The sequence below is a fragment of the Haliotis asinina genome, chromosome 5 (genome assembly GCF_037392515.1).
Source record: "Haliotis asinina isolate JCU_RB_2024 chromosome 5, JCU_Hal_asi_v2, whole genome shotgun sequence".
Taxonomy (NCBI): Eukaryota; Metazoa; Mollusca; class Gastropoda; order Lepetellida; family Haliotidae; genus Haliotis; species Haliotis asinina.
Window position 1 is genome coordinate 69,658,585 of NC_090284.1, and position 20,048 is coordinate 69,678,632.

Genomic DNA, 20,048 nt, shown 5'->3' on the forward strand with positions numbered 1-20,048 from the left:
TCCATAAATTGTCTTTCTTTGGGTAAACATGGATGTTTCCATAAATTGTCTTTCTTTGGGTAAACATGGATGTTCCCCTGAATTGTCTCTCTTCAGGTAAACATGGATGTTCCCCTGAATTGTCTCTCTACAGGGAAACATGCAGCATGCAGTTGTAGTCATTCATGGACATGGTAGAATCAAAGTCCTATGATAATAACAACTAATTAATTTTCACTCATGTTCCATGTAAAGGTAGTGTACAATGAAGAAAAGAACTCATATGAGGACTGGAATCAATGAAGCCAACAGTTTTAGGGGGAAAAGAAATTATGAATGTCATACATTTGCATTCACTGGCATGTATTATTCAGAAGAGTGTGATGTTGTTAGTAGACTTGAAACTTTGCTGATTTTTTGTTTTCAAGTATACTTCAATATGTGAGTTAAATGTAGATCACGTCAGCATTCAGTACACACTTGTGCTGGGAAAAACCACCAATTGTTTTGGCAGAGATTAGGATGATGTAACAATGAATATATGTATGGTTGTATTGCAAAAACACTCAGAAACTTCTTTTCTTGGTGGATAAATTAGTAATTGTTTCAGAAAGTAATTCTGTTTACCTTCATTTTTCTAAAAATCCAAAAAGAAGGAGACAGCTTGAAAAAGCGGCTTCTGGTCCTTTTGTTGTCTTGAGAGTTTAGAATTTCCTTGTCAAATGCACTAACTTGTGACTCATGGAAAGAAAAGGCCGCTGTCCTTGTCAGCTAATCCAGCCATGCCCTCACTTTCGCAACAAAGTGCAGTCACTCACCGACCTCTTATGACTCACTAACACAGTCATGCCACCCTCTCACTCACCCATCTCTCATGACTCACCAACACAGTCATGCCACCCTCTCACTCACCCACCCCACCCCCTGAATCATTCCACCCAACTCCCTCTCTCACCAAACCACTTATACAGTCATTCCACCCAATGCACTCACCCAGCTCACTCACTAACCCACTATCTTACCCACTGACCTCCCCATTCACTCACTCACCCAACCACACACAGTCATTCCACCCAACTCGCTCATCCACCCACTCATTCTTCCTTCTTTTTCTCAACATGTCTTCACTTATTACATTCCAGCTCATATAAAGCCCATTCTTGGAAACCACTCAGTCAGTGTATGATACACAATTAAATGAACATGTCGTTATGAATTACTGCCAACTACTTCCTTCGAGCTGTCATTTGTTTTCCTAACTGCGTATAACATTGGTAAATTGCTCATTAAGTGTTTGGGTAATGTTTAGAATTATTCTTGTGGCGTGACTAGCCTCTTCCAGCCTGATGTTCATAGCCCTGAAAGGGCCATCTGTTAGGCCACTCTTCAATGAAGAAATGTGTCACTGTGGTCAGTAAATAGGTGGCTGGCTCACAGTGCCTAGAGTAGTCCTTTAATGGCTGCACAGTAGTACTGATTACCTGTTCCACTGTTGTGGTATTGATGGCCTGTCTCGTGATTGTGAGAAACAAGACACACGGGTAGTGTGTGTGCTTTCCTTTCATTGATGTGTTGACTGGCCTGTAAGTTGTAAATTGGTAATCATTTTTGGTAAAGATGAGAAAAACAAAGCATTGAAAATAGTTAGGTGTGTTTGTCCTGCTGCTGGCAATAGCCTAGTTTGGTTATGGTATGTATTGAGGGTGATAGGCAGTGAATGTGGTTTTATGGTGCTTTTAGCAATAATCTGGCAAGATGACACTGGGGACACAAGGGAATTGAATCCAAACTAGTCGTGACAAATGAAATGCTGTGTTATACTACCCCACCTCCTGGATAGACAAAGGGACATGAAAGGGTGAGTGAGAGGATCAAATATGGAGAACAGAGGATTAACCATACTTTGGTTGTCCAGAATGTTCTTTGGGATATGAACATGTTGACTTTGATTAAAGAAATTGTAGTTTTATCGAGAGTTCCAAATAACCCATGTCATGATTAAGTCATATGACCAGATATTGGCTTCTCTACAAGTAATTTTTCCTTAAAACATCAGATGACCTCCATCTAACAATTTCAGAGAAACATTACTTTGCCAATATGACAAGAGTCTTCTGAATCTGTCAATCCTCCACAAATGACTATTAAGCTACAAGACATTATTCCTTTCAACTCAAGTCCGCTTTTCTTCTGGAATGAGTGAGACAAATGGAATTGATACCAAACTGCATTATAACACTTGTCAGTTGGGGATGATTTGTTTAACATCTTTCGGGCATGAATAAAAGATAAACCTGCCCTTCTGACAGGATGGCCATCAGTAATCAGTAATATTCTTATCATAGCTGATATTTCTTTCAAAAGAGAATGTTTTCTATCAGCATGTCCAAAGTGTAATGAAATATCACTTTGTTCCTATATGTAATGGAAGGAGTAGGTCTAGATGAGTTGCACAGGTGGAAATCAACCTGGTCTTTGGCATGATGCCAACACTTTCATCATTTTTTCTAACACATAAGGTCTCCCATGTAATCGTTCAACCAAACAGGTAAATGTTTGAAGATAAAGGATCTTTATAGTTCTGTGGATTTTTTTTCTTAAGAATCTGAATTATAAACTGAATAGATGTGAAATAAAAATATCATAAATGTATGTCTTGTTTGCTTGGAAAAGAGTGCTTTTGATAAGATGGTTTGATGTATCATTAGATAAAATTAACATTTTTTTCAAAAATCAACGTTGACAAAGACAAATTTGAATTTCTTTTCATCACATCATCACAAATTGCTCGCAGCATTTGTAGGGTATATATTCAGGTTGGCTTTTGATATGTTGTGTAACCAGATGTCTCGATCACTGATAACTGTCATGAATTATTCTGTGATCTCTGTATAATTGGAGAAAGTTATTTATGTTCCTGTTCGGTTAATATCCTCACTTGATGGCTATTAGGTCAAGTGAATATGGCAACCAAATATAATCTGGGACTTGCGGGGTTTGGTATCAATTACAGGACAAATACTGCCAGTATCACAAGCCCACTGGGTGTCAGTACAGAGAGATATTGACCCCTTCATCAATGGTCATCACAGGTTGGCTTGGCAGCAGATTTAACGACTCATTTTGAGAATAAAAAACGAAGTGCAGTATTGAATTATACTATTGACAGATGTGATAAAGAATACAATAGAGAGCCAGTAAACTTTTTCTCTGTAGCTGTGTTTTATTGAACTGTGCATAACAGAATAGAACTCTAGTAATATGACTTCCTGAATGTATGTAAGTTGGTCACGAATCCGTCTTTGTCATATAACAGGTGCAGTTGATACATGGATGTCTGTTCATCTTCCACTTTTCTGTCTGTACACTATCAATATGGGATACAGAACCATATGAACACAGCATGAAATATGAAATTAAACATGAGCAATCTTATTAGAGGAATTTGTTTGGATTTTGCTATCTCGTTAAATATGTCTGAAGATTTTATGCTGTCTAACAGATTTGAGAAACAAATTTAGTCACATTTGCATTCGGGCCAGGGAAACTAATGACTATAACTTCAGTCTACATTTCACTAAGTGAGGATTTGGCAGGATTAGAATTCCTATCTAGTATTGAATGGTAGACAGAACGAGGCCAGGATAGTTTGATATCTGTGGTTATTTAGATGCCAATCACTGTATGTAATCATGTGCATCTTGGCAGTTAGACTGTGAATTTGATAGTCTGATGGAAGTGATAACAAGATACAGCCATGCCCTGTCAGATCTTCTTATGACGTCTGCTTCTATAGGGTCTTAGGTTAGTGATAAAATGGCTAAAGTGACACCGGGTCCCCAATGAGGCTTGTGTGAGGAACATCCACCAATGTGGCTGTAATGTCATCCTACTGATGCTTCAGCTATGAGATCAGCAATCTCTGGAGCATAATCTCCTAGGAATTCTCCCGCCACAACCACCAGATTGTTGTCTGATGCCTACAGTCATGGTCAACCACCGCTCAAGTCACAAATATCAAGTGTATTAAAGAATGTTGGCCGCTCTCCTCTCATGATGAAATAATGGCAGTTATGGGCCGCTGTTAAAGGGGTCACTGGTACACATGATACAGTCCTAATCTCATACTAAAAGAGTCCCTGACTAGAGAGGCTTTTCCTGGTTACCATGGTTACTTAGGATGTTTTATGGCTAGCTGTCAAGAGGTCATCATGTTTTCATGTGAGTTACAATACAGCATTTTGATTTTGCATTCTTGAAGTCTTTGGAACTATAGGTACTATGTGTACTTCAGAATTACATGCTTATATTGCTTGATGGTGTAGCTTAGTGGCTAAAACATCTGTTTGTCACGCCAAAGATCTGGGTTCGACTCCCCACATGGATACAATGTGTGAAGCCCAGCACAGATGTTCCCCGACGTGATATTGCTGGAATAGTGCTTAAAACAGCGTGAACTAACCTCACTTACATGCCTATAATATCACTCTGTCACGCATTTGTTTCGTTATCTAAGGATACCACATCAAAGTTTATGTTTTCAGTGGTTTAAGTGCCACCATGTGGTCACACTGAAGGTTGACCACATGGTGTCCCACACCGTGATATTGCTGAAATATTGCTGAAAGTGGCATAAAACTAAACTCACTCACTCACTTGCTGTAACTGCTTGAGAACAAATGCATAAACAGTGAGTGAGTGAGTTTGGTTTTACTCCGCTTTTAGCAATATATCACGGTGGGGACACCAGAAAATGGGCCTCACACATTGTACCCATGTGGGGAATCGAACCCAGGTCTTCGGCGTGACGAGCGAACGCTTTAACAACTAGATTACCCCACCACCCCCTTAAACCATGGTAGGGTGACATGATTACCTCAATCAAAAAGTCAGAGTGCTCTCGGTGCATTCAGTCTCAGCTCCATGGGGAATTGCTCTTCAGAATCTCAGCCCCAACAGTCACATTACCTTACCTTTTGTACTAGCAGGCTCTCATTCAGTGCTTTTGAATAAGCGCGTATTTAGAGTAAAGTCACTTGCTTGAGGAGACATCTTGTGTGGTACTGTGCTTCATTATGGGGCAAGATGCGGAGGATTGAAGATGAGTGAAGCTGCAGTTGTTGTATGTTATTTTTTATTTCTGGGAATGATGGGTTAGGCCAGTTGTTAAAGTGTTCTTGGATATGCCAAAGACCTGGGTTTGATTTTCCATATTTGTTCAGTGTGTGAAGTCCTGGTATCCCCTGCTGTGATATTGCTGAAATTGATGTTGAACTATACTCACTCACTCACTCACTCACTCACTCACTCACTCACTCACTCACTCACTCACTCACTCACTCACTCACTCACTCACTCACTCACTCACTCACTCACTCACTCACTGTGATAGTGAACAGGACCACATGTCACCATAGGAACATGTCAGCTGGGCATGTGCATAATGTATTAGTTGAGAGAAGACAAAGCCTTCTGAGGTAATTTCAGACAGAGACTACTTGAAGAGACAAACAAGTTTGTGACTATAAAATGATCCATTAGCTGTCAAAGTGGAATGGATTCTATTAGTAGATGGCCTATCAGCATTATCTGCCAAGGTTTTTGTGTGAAAATTTACAGCCTTTTAATGTGGATGAACAGGATAGACTATTTTTGTAAGAGCAAAGATCCGTCTGTCATCCTGGTGAAAACTGTCGGGGTATCAGATTGTGGAAACATCTGCTGTTTTGCTAACCATTGTTATTTTGTTTTTTAACGGGACATAATTGTGAAATAGAAATAAAAACTGCACTCTGAATACATCCTGACTGGAATGAACAATCAGACCAATGGTGGAATATCTTGACTGGATTATATTTATGGGGAAGCCCCTGGAACTTTCACTTTTAATGACAGTTTAATGGATTCATTATCAGTGTTGGTCTTGGTCAATTCAGTGTGAACAGTAAATTACAGAATAAGGAGAATTTTATGAGGGTCATTTGCTAATGACTGTCCAGGCTTCCATCCCCTCATCTATGTGGCCTGGTTGGAATGTCATCGAAGACTGGGTCCCCTCCCACTACTACTCACTCACTCACTCACTCACTAATGCGTTGTAGTGTTAGGTGCTCTGATACATTGTGATAAGTTGCCTCCCTTGGACATGACAAAATCCAACGTAGCATCATACCAGTAAAATGGTAAGCATCTGAATGTCACATTCCTCAAATATCAAGCCAACGTGCCTTGACATAAATAGAATACTGTTAAACCCATCACACTCCTTTGTTTCATCACTTCCTCACTCACCACACACTCATCAATCTCTTCTGCCACTAACCACACATTCATCAATCTCTCAATTCACTTCTCTCAGTCACACACTCATCAATTTCTTGTCACACACCACACACTCACCACACTCATCACTCACTCACTCACTCATTCTTACACACTCATCAATCTCGTCACACACCACACACTCATCAGTCTCTCCTGTCACTCACTGACTCATCAATCTCTTGTCACACACCACACACTCATCAATCTCTTCTGTCAATAACCACACACTCATCAATCTCTCCTGTCACTCACTCACTCACACATCAATCTCTTCTGTCACTCACACACTCATCAATCTCTTCTGTCACTCACACACACACACACTCATCAATCTCTTCTGTCACTAACCACACACTCATCAATCTCTCCTGCCATTCACTCACTCACTCACACATCAATCTCTTCTGTCACCACACACTCATCAATCTCTTCTGTCACTCACTCACTCACTCAATTTGAAGCCCCATCCTTTCCAAATGAAGACTTGATGTACTATTGCTGCAAAGTAAAGACCTACTGTTTATCAGTCCCTGACTGTGTCCGTCTATTGTTCAGGTACATGAGTTATATTTCCAAGATCAATAATGAGTGAAATACTTCATGTGGTCATTGGTAGCGGCTCATTTGTCTATCTCTGTCATCGCACCTTGTAATTAGTTCTAGTATCTAGTTTCATCTATAGATTTATTCAAATTGGTCTTAATTTGATGAACAGTGGAACTGAAGATTCTTTCTCCTTGCAACTAATTACTTTGGTTTGAATTGTCACTCTATCTGACAAAATGTCAGCTCACCTGAATGTGAGGTGGCCCATTGACTCTAGCAGTCAGATAGGTAGTTTAATAGATAACGTGTACACATACAGACAGATCTTGAATCTTCCCTAGATTCTAATGGAACTCACATTCTGCAGCTTCTTGGGAACCAGTGGAATTATGTAGTTGTTGTTTGTATGGCTGAAACGATTCAGTTCAATTCATCGAAAATCGAATCTGACTCCTAGTTTCGATTTTCACTAACCATTATCACAATTTCAATTTGATATTTGAGTGCTGTTCTGTCCTTAAAAATCATATTTTTGGTTTTTATTGACAAGGTTACATGATTTACATTCTTGATTTCCTAGTCAAATCTTGGAAAAGTTTTCAGTGTGATGTGTGTTTTGTTAAATAAACTCTGAGAGTTCAGTTTAATGGATAGTTTTACTTGTATGAGGGATTGAATTGAAAATGATCGAATGGAGGACAGTATAAACAATCAAATCAAACTGAGGTCAGAATGAATCGTCGCTGCCCTAGTAGTTGTGCCCATGATCCTCCAGTGGTGTCATTAAATATTCTAAGACAATGCCAATCCAGTTTTAAGCATGGTACACAAAGTAACCACAAATTGAAAATATCATGTTGGCAAATAGTAAACCCAATTTAAGTTAATCAATGCTTAATTTCAAGCCATCTAATCCGTTTTCATCATGGTGTGAACAAAGAATTTTTTAATAAGATTTTCATATGTGGATTAGCAAATGTTACAAAATGTAGGTGATATGCCCGATTGATGAATCATTTTATGATGATTTCCAAATGCAGCATCCGCTTCAGGTGAGAGACATCATTAGTGATGCACCAGGTGGTCAGTGCTAGTGATGATTTTGGGTGATAAACAGGTGAGAACAGACTGACAGTTTGGCTTTGAAAAGGTTGTAAATTTGAATCTCTCTTGAAAAGTCCAGAAAGTCAATAAAATGCCCATAAAGGGCCTGTATCTAAAAATCTTCAAAGTTTAATTGACTATGTTGTTGTTATATTTAGTGATTGACTAATCCATATCTAGATCCATACACAATATTGAAACACAAATGTCCTTCCCTCTAGTGAATATTCTTTTTCGACGCGCTTAGCAGTATTCCAGCTGTGTGGCGGCAGTCTGTTAATAATTGAGTCTGGACCAGACAACACAGTGATCAACAACATAAACTCGATCTGCACAGCTTGGAACAATGACATGTCAATTCAGCGAGCATAACCTCCAAAAACCTGTTAGTTGTACAAGCATGGGTTTAACATCATTGTCATTATTTCTGTGTAATGACTTGCCTTGCATTATAAAATCAAAGATTTTCAACATAGTTCCTCTTTCATGTCAGCTGTCAGCCAATCCAAATGCAGACAATATGCTCCCAATGAAATATATTCTGCATGTGCGCTAGGTGGGGCCATACATCACTCTTTTCACTCCTTTCCAGCTTCACTAAAACACTTTTTAACAGTATGGTTGGATGTAGAAACAAATGAATTCTTACTCTTATGTAAAAGGTAGAGTGTCCCAGTAAATATTAGAACTGGATTGCTGTGGGATAGCATAGTGGTTAAAGCATGTTCTTGTCAAGCTGAAGTACTGGATTCGATGTCCCAAATTGTACAATGTCACTGCCATGCTATTGCTCTAATATTACCAAAAGTTGAGTAAAACTCACTCACTGAGGCACTTTTGTCTTGTTTTTTTTAAATTGATGTTTTCAAGTTCTTCTTTCAGAGGGATTTTGTATATGTCACTACAATTACATTCAATGAAGTCTTTGTCTCCTTTTTATCCCCCGCAATGCGTGTTGCAGGTGGTATTTAAATGTACTCCGTCAATGCATTCATCCATCAGTCGTTCCATCCGTGTCTCCATGTATATTTGTGTTTTCCAGGGATGAAGTTCACAACCATTTACTATTTCACCACCAAAACTGGGCATTTAGGTAAATCTGGTGGTGGTCTGGTGATAGTTTTGGAATTCTGAATGCAAGATCTTTTGCATTTCCATTGCAATCAGTTTTTTGCTTTGAATTTTGTGGGTGTGCTCTTTTGCAGATCAGAACTTCAAAACTATTGACTATTTTTTTCACCAAACTTGGCACACATAGATCTGGTGGTGTACTGGTACTTTTGTAGTATGGATTTTTTAATAAGATTTATTTCTTCATTTCCATGGCAACAAGTTTGACTTTGAATTTGGTGGTAGTGCTCTTTTCTTGAGCAGAACTGTAAAACCTTATGTCTTCTTCAGGCATAAGGCATAGATTGGTCTGGTGGTGTACTTGGGCCATTCGGTGGTTTGGGAATTCTGAATAAAGTATTTTTTTGTGTTTCCATGTCAACAAGTTCGACTTTGAAGTTGGTGGGTGTGCTCTTTTCCTGAGAAGAACTTTACAACTGTTCACTATTTCTAAACCAAACTTGGCACATAGATAGGTCTTGTGCCTTTTGGTAGTTTTTGGTTTTTGAATAAAATATATTTCTACATTTCCATGGCAACAAGCTTGACTTCGGAGGGATTGAAAATATTAGTGCCATCATTTTGTTGGCATGATTTAGATTTAAAAGACACAGTTAAACTCTTACCTGCAAGCCCTTATGGCACAGTTGATTTTCTTGATTTGTTAATGTTCAGCTTAATGGACCATGAATTTAAGGCACTCCTGAAATCAAAGTGGCACACTAAAACTGTCATGACAGTGCCCATGAGGCACACTTGAAAACAACTTCATTTCAATCATAGCTTTGACTGTATTAGGTGGTAGTGCTCATTTCTGGAGCAGAACTGTAAAACTTCCACTTTGCCGAAACATTTGACATCATCATAAATAGAAAACATGTTCATGAAGAGTATTTTGCCACTGCGGGTGATATTGATGACTTGGTCTTCTTGTTGGTCCTGTTTTCAGTGTTATGCCATTACACTACATATCAGAAGTTAATTGACTCCCCATTCGGCCATATTGCTGTGAATATTATTATTACTGTCACGATAGTTTTATTAAAGTCACATGGAAGAATCAGGCTCTACTAATTCATTTAAATACTATCTTTTCATGAAAAAGGAACTTTTTAATTCTCGTTCATTAATTCTTTTGGCAGTTGCACACTTTGGGTGGAATTATTGGACTGTGTGCAGCTTTAGATAAGTGCCTGGTTGAATAATCTGCCGTAGAATGTGTAATTATTACCTTGAAAAAGAATTAAGCTGAATAATAGATTTTTTTGTGCCAATAGCGAAGGTGATTTTATTGAAAATCAGGAGAGGAATACCATGTAACCATTCAAATAAGCGGCTCAGTAAATATTAGCATTGAGTTTTATTTAGAAGATTGATGGTGTTGCAATACGTGGCAAGTAGGACTTCTGGGAAAAAACAAATGTTTCACTGGAAATTGACAAGCCGTGTATCAAGTTTAATGATTAGAGATTGATTGTTGTGTTGTTTTGGGGAGGGAAAATAATGATTCTGTATTTGAACTGTCCATGTATGACTAATTGCAGGATCTGGCATTACATGCAGTTGTGTCAAAAGCAGTAGCTCACCTGTACAGGGGAAACGTGTAGCATGTGTCAGTGAATATCTGCCTGAAACCGCAGGGTTACAGACAACCAGGCCTTGAGGGTAGCTAAGCAAAATTGGTACATCCTGGCAACTGGAATGAAGGAAAGTGTAGCATTGTGTCTGTCTCCCTCAAAACAACAGGGTTAATAAAGGTAGTGTACCACTATTATAAATTATAGTAGTTGTATGGATTGTTACTGAGTATGGAAGTATGGACTGTAGTATGGAAGCATGGACTGTAGTATGGACTGTAGTAGGGAAGTGTGGACTGTAGTAGGGAAGTGTGGTCTGTAGTATGGAAGTGTGGACTGTAGTATTGAAGCATGGACTGTAGTAGGGAAGCATGGACTGTAGTATGGAAGTGTGGACTGTAGTATGGAAGCTTGGACTGTAGTAGGGAAGTATGGACTGTAGTATGGAAGTATGGACTGTAGTATGGAAGTGTGGACTGTAGTATGGAAGTGTGGACTGTAGTATGAAAGTATGGACTGTAGTATGGAAGTGTGGACTGTAGTATGGAAGTATGGACTGTAGTATGGAAGTGTGGACTGTAGTATGGAAGTGTGGACTGTAGTATGAAAGTATGGACTGTAGTATGGAAGTGTGGACTGTAGTAGTATGGAAGTGTGGACTGTAGTGTGGAAGTGTGGACTGTAGTATGGAAGTGTGGACTGTAGTATGAAAGTATGGACTGTAGTATGGAAGTGTGGACTGTAGTAGGGAAGTGTGGACTATAGTAGGGAAGTGTGGACTGTAGTAGGGAAGTATGGACTGTAGTATGGAAGTGTGGACTGTAGTATGGAAGTGTGGACTGTAGTATGGAAGCATGGACTGCAGTAGGGAAGTGGGGACTGTAGTATGGAAGTGTGGACTGTAGTGAGGAAGCATGGACTGTAGTATAGAAGTGTGGACTGTAGTATTGAAGTATGGACTGTAGTATGGAAGTATGGACTGTAGTATGGAAGTGTGGACTGTAGTACTGAAGCGTGGACTGTAGTATGGAAGTGTGGACTGTAGTATGGAAGTATGGACTGTAGTATGGATGTGTAGACTGTAATATAGAAGTGTGGACTGTAGTATGAACGTGTAGATTGTAGTATTGAAGCATGGACTGTAGTATGGAAGTGTGGAAGCATGGACTGTAGTAAGGAAGCATGGACTGTAGTATGGAAGTATGGACTGTAGTATGGACATGTGGACTGTAGTATGAACGTGTGGATTGTAGTATTGAAGCATGGACTGAAGTATGGAAGTGTGGACTGTAGTATTGAAGTATGGACTGTAGTATGGAAGTATGGACTAGTATGGAAGCATGGACTGTAGTATTGAAGCATGGACTGTAGTATGGAAGTATGGACTGTAGTGTGGAAGTATGGAAGCATGGACTGTAGTATGGAAGTGTGGACTGTAGTGTGGAAGTGTTGACTGTAGTGTGGAAGTGTGGACTGTAGTATGGAAGCATGGACTGTAGTATGGACTGTAGTAGGGAAGTGTGGACTGTAGTATGAAAGTATGGACTGTAGTATGGAAGTGTGGACTGTAGTATGGAAGTGTGGACTGTAGTGTGGGCTGTAGTATGGAAGTGTGGACTGTGGTATGGAAGTGTGGACTGTAGTATGGAAGTGTGGACTGTAGTATGGAAGTATGGACTGTAGTATGGAAGTATGGACTGTAGTGTGGACTGTAGTATGGAAGTGTGGACTGTAGTATGGAAGTGTGGCCTGTAGTATGGAAGTATGGACTGTAGTGTGGACTGTAGTATGGAAGTGTGGACTGTAGTAGGGAAGTGTGGACTGTAGTAGGAAAGTATGGACTGTAGTAGGGAAGTGTGGACTGTAGTAGGGAAGTATGGACTGTAGTATGGAAGTGTGGACTGTAGTATGGAAGTGTGGACTGTAGTATGGAAGCATGGACTGCAGTAGGGAAGTGGGGACTGTAGTATGGAAGCATGGACTGCAGTAGGGAAGCGTGGACTGTAGTATGGAAGTGTGGACTGTAGTGAGGAAGCATGGACTGTAGTATGGAAGCATGGACTGTAGTATAGAAGTGTGGACTGTAGTATTGAAGTATGGACTGTAGTATGGAAGTGTGGACTGTAGTATGGAAGCATGGACTGTAGTAGGGAAGCGTGGACTGTAGTAGGGAAGTGTGGACTGTAGTATGGAAGCATGGACTGTAGTATAGAAGTGTGGACTGTAGTATTGAAGTATGGACTGTAGTATGGAAGTATGGACTGTAGTATGGAAGTGTGGACTGTAGTACTGAAGCGTGGACTGTAGTATGGAAGTGTGGACTGTAGTATGGAAGTATGGACTGTAGTATGGACATGTAGACTGTAATATAGAAGTGTGGACTGTAGTATGAACGTGTAGATTGTAGTATTGAAGCATGGACTGTAGTATGGAAGTGTGGATTGTAGTATTGAAGTATAGACTGTAGTATGGAAGTATGGAAGCATGGACTGTAGTAAGGAAGCATGGACTGTAGTATGGAAGTATGGACTGTAGTATGGACATGTGGACTGTAGTATGAACGTGTGGATTGTAGTATTGAAGCATGGACTGAAGTATGGAAGTGTGGACTGTAGTATTGAAGTATGGACTGTAGTATGGAAGTATGGACTAGTATGGAAGCATGGACTGTAGTATTGAAGCATGGACTTTAGTATGGAAGTATGGACTGTAGTGTGGAAGTATGGAAGCATGGACTGTAGTATTGAAGCATGGACTGTAGTATGGAAGTGTGGACTGTAGTATGGAAGTGTGGACTGTAGTGTGGAAGTGTGGACTGTAGTGTGGAAGTGTGGACTGTAGTATGGAAGCATGGACTGTAGTATGGAAGTGTGGACTGTAGTGTGGAAGTGTGGACTGTAGTATGGAAGCATGGACTGTAGTGTGGAAGTGTGGACTGTAGTGTGGAAGTGTGGACTGTAGTGTGGAAGCATGGACTGTAGTGTGGAAGTGTGGACTGTAGTATGGAAGCATGGACTGTAGTATGGAAGTGTGGACTGTAGTGTGGAAGTGTGGACTGTAGTGTGGAAGTGTGGACTGTAGTATGGAAGTATGGACTGTAGAATGGAAGTGTGGACTGTAGTATGGAAGTATGGACTGTGCTGCGGAAGTCTATATTTTCAAACAAGTGATCATTCCATCTCCTGGAAGTTTTGGATGTTGTGAAACCTAATGCAGTCATTCATATTTTTCATTGTTGGAGAGATTTGTTAAGCATGACAGAGAATTACTGAAACGTCAGTGAAAGCAACCAGGTGGTAGTATAGAGGTTAAGGGGCTTGCTCATCACGCTTATGTCCATGTTTTACTAAATAATTTGTGACAAACATGAATTTAACCTTGATATCTAATACCAGTCTTCAAAGAAATCATAGTTGTCTGACAAATTAGTTTCCATTCTATTTTACCCTAAACACATTCACTTCCTTTCAAGTCTGATGTGAATACTACAGTTAAATACTGTTATATATGTCTATTATTTGGAAGAAAAAATACTCCTTGTATTCTATGGTTTATATTATCATGTAAAGTTCATTTTAGTGGGTACACAATGCATACAGTTCAGCAAATATTCTGAAAATGGAAGAAATCTTTACAGAATATATGTTTCAAGATCATGTTCCCATCATCTACCGATGACGGACATGTAGAGGACATGTAGACCATCTGCCCTGATGGTGATGTGTCCCACGAGAGGCAGCTCATATTACATCAAACACTGGCAGAACACACAGCGTGGTGAACTGGTGCCAGTGTCATTCCACTTGACAGTGGTCGTCCCACTGTGGACATAGCACTGCTAATGGACTATAAGTAAAATTTCTATGAAGATCCAATCACTTGCAAACCCTGAAGACCTACATCTCGTTGATTGATTATCATACATGAACAGAAGACATTTCCTTGTATAGATACAACATAGACGTTTTAAAAAAACATCAGTAAATTTGTAATTTACAATTGAAAATATTTGGAGATATATCACAGTCTTTTATTTGTATAGTAATCGTTCTTGAAAGAGGATTGGTGTTTGATGTCAAATTTGCATGTACACAATTTTCACTTTTAACCCCCCAAAAGCAATAGCTTGAAACAAACACTAACATCTGTGTGATAAAATTAATGGTTTGCTGTGATTTATCAACCTTTTTGAAAGAAGAAGAATGATTGCTCATGCACATGTTTACGGTTACTGTGTTGTGCCTGTGCATCACATGTTGCGTTGTGTTTAGGGGTGGTGATCAAGAGAAATGGTGGTCTGTCTTTTTGTTAACGTTTCCTATGCAAAGAATTTCAGGTACCCCTACTTTTTTTTAAGAGTAGACATTATATGGTCTGTTTGGATTAGAATGATTTAATTATGGAGCAGCAGAATTTATTTCATGTATTATTAAACAATGCAATTTGCAAATTTGTTTATCCTGATTGACAAGAGTTTGCTGAGGGAACAGGGACAATAGACTGCAAGGCACCTCCAGTGGATACAGCAACTCTGCCCTGTACAGGTCTTGTTCTGCAGTAAAAGATGGCATGGTAATATTAGATTGTACTTGATACAGGCTCAGATGGGCAGGATCATTAGAAGGTGGACTAAATTACCCAGTCTACTTGGATGGGGGAACTTCAGCTGAGAACAACTAATTGTACAGGCAAATCAATGAAATCCGAGGACCTCCTGAATCAGATACCACTCTTTTTTGAGGAATACTTTTTTGCAGTTGTTTAATCATGTAAATGGTAAAATCTGAATGTGACATTTTCCCTTGTGGAAAATTAAATATAGTCAGTGTTACATGTTTCACAGCATCTGTGTTTACTGTTATGGGTATCACATTTGAATCACAGATTCAAGGCCAAAGCTATGAAGGCTTATGTAAAGGTAATCTGACTTCCAGCATGTTTGGTACATACTTTGTGCTTTGCTTCATTTCCAGCAATATTTTGTGGCTTATAACATAACAAACTAAACCTGATTTGGTGTCTGTTGTGAAGTGTCATTCCAGGTAGGTCAAGTAGGGTGAGTTGGGAATTGTTTGGGACTACCTGCAGTGACACTTTGTGCCTCGGTGCTGAAGACTTCCGGAAGCAAGCTACTCCTGTGAAAGGATGATCAGCACCATCAGTGGACTAATGGTGTCACATAGACAGGAAGGTGGACCCGATGAGCAGTTACCTTCAATATTTAGTGTCATTGTTCAACCTGATTTGTGCTGTTTGGAGGAGGGCATTTGATTAAGCAAGATAAAAGCCAGGAAGTTTGCAGGAGTACACCAGGGACCCATTCTGTTTGCAATTGGATACACTGTTACCAATTCCTGCTTGTTTCAATGAATCACTTCCGCTTGCAGCAATTTGTTGAACTGAAATCAATTACTGGTGGAAGTCCCTATTGATTACGACAAAGATGGGATTTCCAGCATGTCTCAGTTCATGTGATTTGGAGTTCTTTTGCAAGAAATGGCATCATAAATAGTCCGAATGAGATGTTATTAAATATTTTGACTACTCAGGTTGTGATGTTTATCAGTATGAGCTGTGTTCCTGTTAAACACACCTGACTGTATTACACGCAGGGGATCCATTCGATCCAGACGGTTTGATGATTGCGTTTGATAGCAGCCATCTGGACCGTGTGGACCCGGATATAGGAGAACTTTAACACTTGTAGGAAACCATAACAGCAGAGGATTGGTGATGAAACAGCTTCATGGATTTCCATTGGCCAATCATATATGCTGCCGAATATCACTTGATATGTTACACTTGATAAGGAAAGCAATCCGCTTGTTTTCTCTGAAGCTTCTGTTTGTATCCTCATTTATTTTCAACACATAAATATGTGTTTTGGTCTGTTTGTCATCCATCACTACAACCACTGTTTATTATCATTTCATGTCCAGAGTATTATGCAACATCTGTTCAGTTATTGTTTTGCCCTTATCTCGGGACCAAGGTTAAACTTTGGCTCTTAAAAGTCGGCTGAAATGTCACCCTAGCAGACCTGTTCGTGCTGCTTACCTTTTAAGAATACATTGTTTTTTTAAGGAAAACCAAGTTCCATGGATAGTCAACTTCTACTATTGCAATGAGTGAGATGTTTTGGTGTAGGTACTAACACCATTATCAAGCAAGTGATGACATTGTGACAGTCAACTTCTAAATTATAAATAATCTATTGATTCTTCATTGTAATCCATTACTTTATATGCATCATTGTGTCATTTTATATTTCAGAAGTGTCTTATTCTAAAGAAGGAATATTTTTTAACGTATTCAAGCTTAACTTTTTATTTGATTCTAAAGCAGAACCCTTACTATGATTAAATATTTAGTCTTAATCGTTGCAGATGTCACTCTTTCTGGAAGTATATTCTATTTGTTATGGGTCCTTTCAAAATTGAATTTTTATCATTTCCATGGAACAAGTCCTGAAATTTATCTTGAAACATTAAAAAATGTCATGAAACCTATCCTTTTGTCTATGATTTCAGGCAAAGTAATATTTTCAATATTGTCGTGTTGGAATTGGTTTGTAATTTTATCAGGTAGTGTGATACCAAATTTTATCAGGTAGTGTGATACCAGCCATTCAATTATGAGCAATTATCTGTTTCTACTACAGTTTGTAGTTCCTAAGAATTAACATGACAAACTGGCAGGTAGTTTTTTTCTGTTATGAAGGTTTTGTGAAATTCTTTTTTTCATCATATAATATTCCCTACATGTAGTGTGTGCTCATGAAGCATTCATGCATTTAATGAGTAGTGGAACATTTGATATCAGTGGTTTGTTTCAGTATGAAACATTAGAACAATTGATTATTGATTTGTGAGATTAATCCATGCTTTTCTGCATGATAACTGAGGGATCGCTTGAGTGGGTGGACTTTATAAGCCTCAGCTTGAACATTAAATATGTTAACTTATCCCTCAGTTACTGATGGATTAAAGTCACAGTGTTTTATTATTCATGATTATGATGTATAGATACAGTCAAGAGAACAAAGAGCTAGGTGATGCCAGTCCCGATTGTGCTTTGATATTTATCCTGATACTATATGAAGTCCAATCCCAGCCTTTGAGCACAGCCAAATAATTGAGTTCTGAGAACAAAACAACACAACAGCATGATGAAGTGACCATTACAAACCAGGCCCACACCCACAATGCTGGTGTTTGTTAACCTGAGCAACAGTCTGTTGCAGCTCAACTTGCACGCTTGTATGTAGTGTAATCAGGCTTAACAAGGAGAGTGCATTATCAATATCATGTATATATAGCCCAGATAACAGAAACCCATTGGATTAATGAAACGTTGTAAAGGCCAGCAGTTTTCTACCCAAATAGACATATGTTTTATTCAGATTGAAACCATCATGTCTTCTTGTACAGTGTGACGTGTTTGTGTTCAAGGTAGAATGAGGATGATTCCCGTCATTAGAGGTGATACGATGATCAAAAATGTTAGAAAATCAATCGAAAGAAGGATTAAGAATAATTATTGATTGATTAACTGGAGTTGTGTTGTTTTAGTATAACGCACTTGAATGAAGTGAACTAACCATTAAATTTGATGAATATTCCCAAACATGCCCTCAACAGTGTAAAGCTATGCTTGTTTGAAAATTTAAACCCCTTTAAATTGTTTGATTACCATTCCAGTATCTTTCTGTGGATTTCATTGCATGACACTAATAGTTATAAAAACCCTTAATTAAAAAAAACTGGGTAAAAAACTTAAGATTGGTGATGACATTATGAATTATATATTTCGATTATTACTTATAATCGATAGCGGATTTGGTTTCCGATTCCCAATACTAACTGTCATGAAAGAGTCACTGTGAATAAGATCTCGGTTTTTTGAAAGCCGCCGCCCCACCACCACCACCACCACCCAAAAAAAAAATAAAAAAAAACCATGTCAGTTTATTATTCCTAATTATAACTTTGCTACAGCAGAGTTCACGAAGGTGTTTAGGACAGAGTAATAGGACATTGGGTCGTGTAAGTTTTAGATTTCTGTCTGACCCACTGGAAATTCACAGGACCCACAGAATAAGGTTAAACAAACATTTCAGATTTAACATTTGTTATAACTGGCATTGAAATTATTAACATTATATGATAACAAACATAAGATTTATAAACAGCAAACAAGTGTTGCATGCTGCAAATAACAAGTTCACACAAAGTCATTGTGAAATATTCAGTCAGAGACTGGGGGTGGCGGGTTGGTGATTTCTATCTGACCACTGGTGAATCTGCCAGATTTGTCAGAGGGTCAGATGCTACTCGTGAACTCTGTACAGAAGTACTCGAATGATTAAATTTTTTTTTAACACAAGTGTCACATAAGATGATGAATGACCATCATGATCCAGCTGTCAAATATTTCTAAGGAAAGGTGAGCTACAGAGCTTTGTTGGTCTATTTTTTTCATGTGTATACCTTTGCCACAGGGGTATAGAACAATTATAGCATGTCCGTTTATGTTAATTATTAGATTATGGATGGACCACCTTTTAAGCCAGGCTCTGGTAAATGCATATTCTTTTTATACCTTAGTTTTAGAGGTGTATTGTAGGAATGGAACTGGTTGTATATCGAATTAGATTTCTAGTTCCACTGAAGTAGAGTTTATTGTGCGTCTGTTGCCATGCAGGGGTTACTAACTCAGAAGCGTTGGCGTGAGTAGATAGGCATATCAGGATGCTGCATTGTTCAACTAGTACCTGAGCAAGTCCAGATCATTGAAATCGAATTGCCAAACTTGCATTTGACTTTCCAATGTCTCCGCTGAAAGAAGGCAAAATTAGATAATGAAAAACAGGTCTTGTTTCTAGAGATGCATTGTTCAATACATTGTTGAGTCTGAAAACAAATCAGATGAACCATCAATCATTAATAGAAATCACTTGGGTTTCTTTCCTGAATAAGCTAAATGCACCTTCAATGTGAACCTCAGTCACACCATTAATTCCTGTCTCCTTCTGTATCATGGCCCTGTCCCATTTGTCCAGTGTGTTCTTCCTGTCCACTGGTGTCATGTCCATTGTGCTCTTCCTGTCCACTGGTGTCATGTCCAGTGTGTTCTTCCTGTGCATTGGTGTCATGTCCAGTGTGCTCTTCCTGTCCACTGGTGTCATGTCCAATGTGTTCTTCCTATCCACTGGTGTCATGTCCAGCGTGCTCTTTCTGTCCACTGGTGTCATGTCCAATGTGTTCTTCCTATCCACTGGTGTCATGTTCCATGTGCTCTTTCTGTCCACTGGTGTCATGTCCAATGTGTTCTTCCTATCCACTGGTGTCATGTCCAGCGTGCTCTTTCTGTCCACTGGTTTCATGTTCAATGTGTTCATCCTGTCCA

At 39.0% G+C, this 20,048-nt stretch overlaps 1 protein-coding gene across 2 annotated transcripts in view; it reads left to right on the plus strand.

Moving 5' to 3' along the window:
• The window catches only part of LOC137285158 (FAD-dependent oxidoreductase domain-containing protein 2-like), a 129,986-nt gene that overhangs the window by 14,638 nt on the left and 95,300 nt on the right, over positions 1-20,048 (plus strand). Inside the window, exon 2 of one of the 2 annotated variants that reach the window (XM_067817394.1) lies at positions 8,996-9,046. The exons of the other annotated variant lie outside the window; for it this stretch is intronic. The gene's annotated coding sequence lies outside the window, so the exon portion shown is untranslated. The remainder of the gene's footprint in view (positions 1-8,995; positions 9,047-20,048) is intronic. 2 annotated transcript variants of the gene reach the window in all.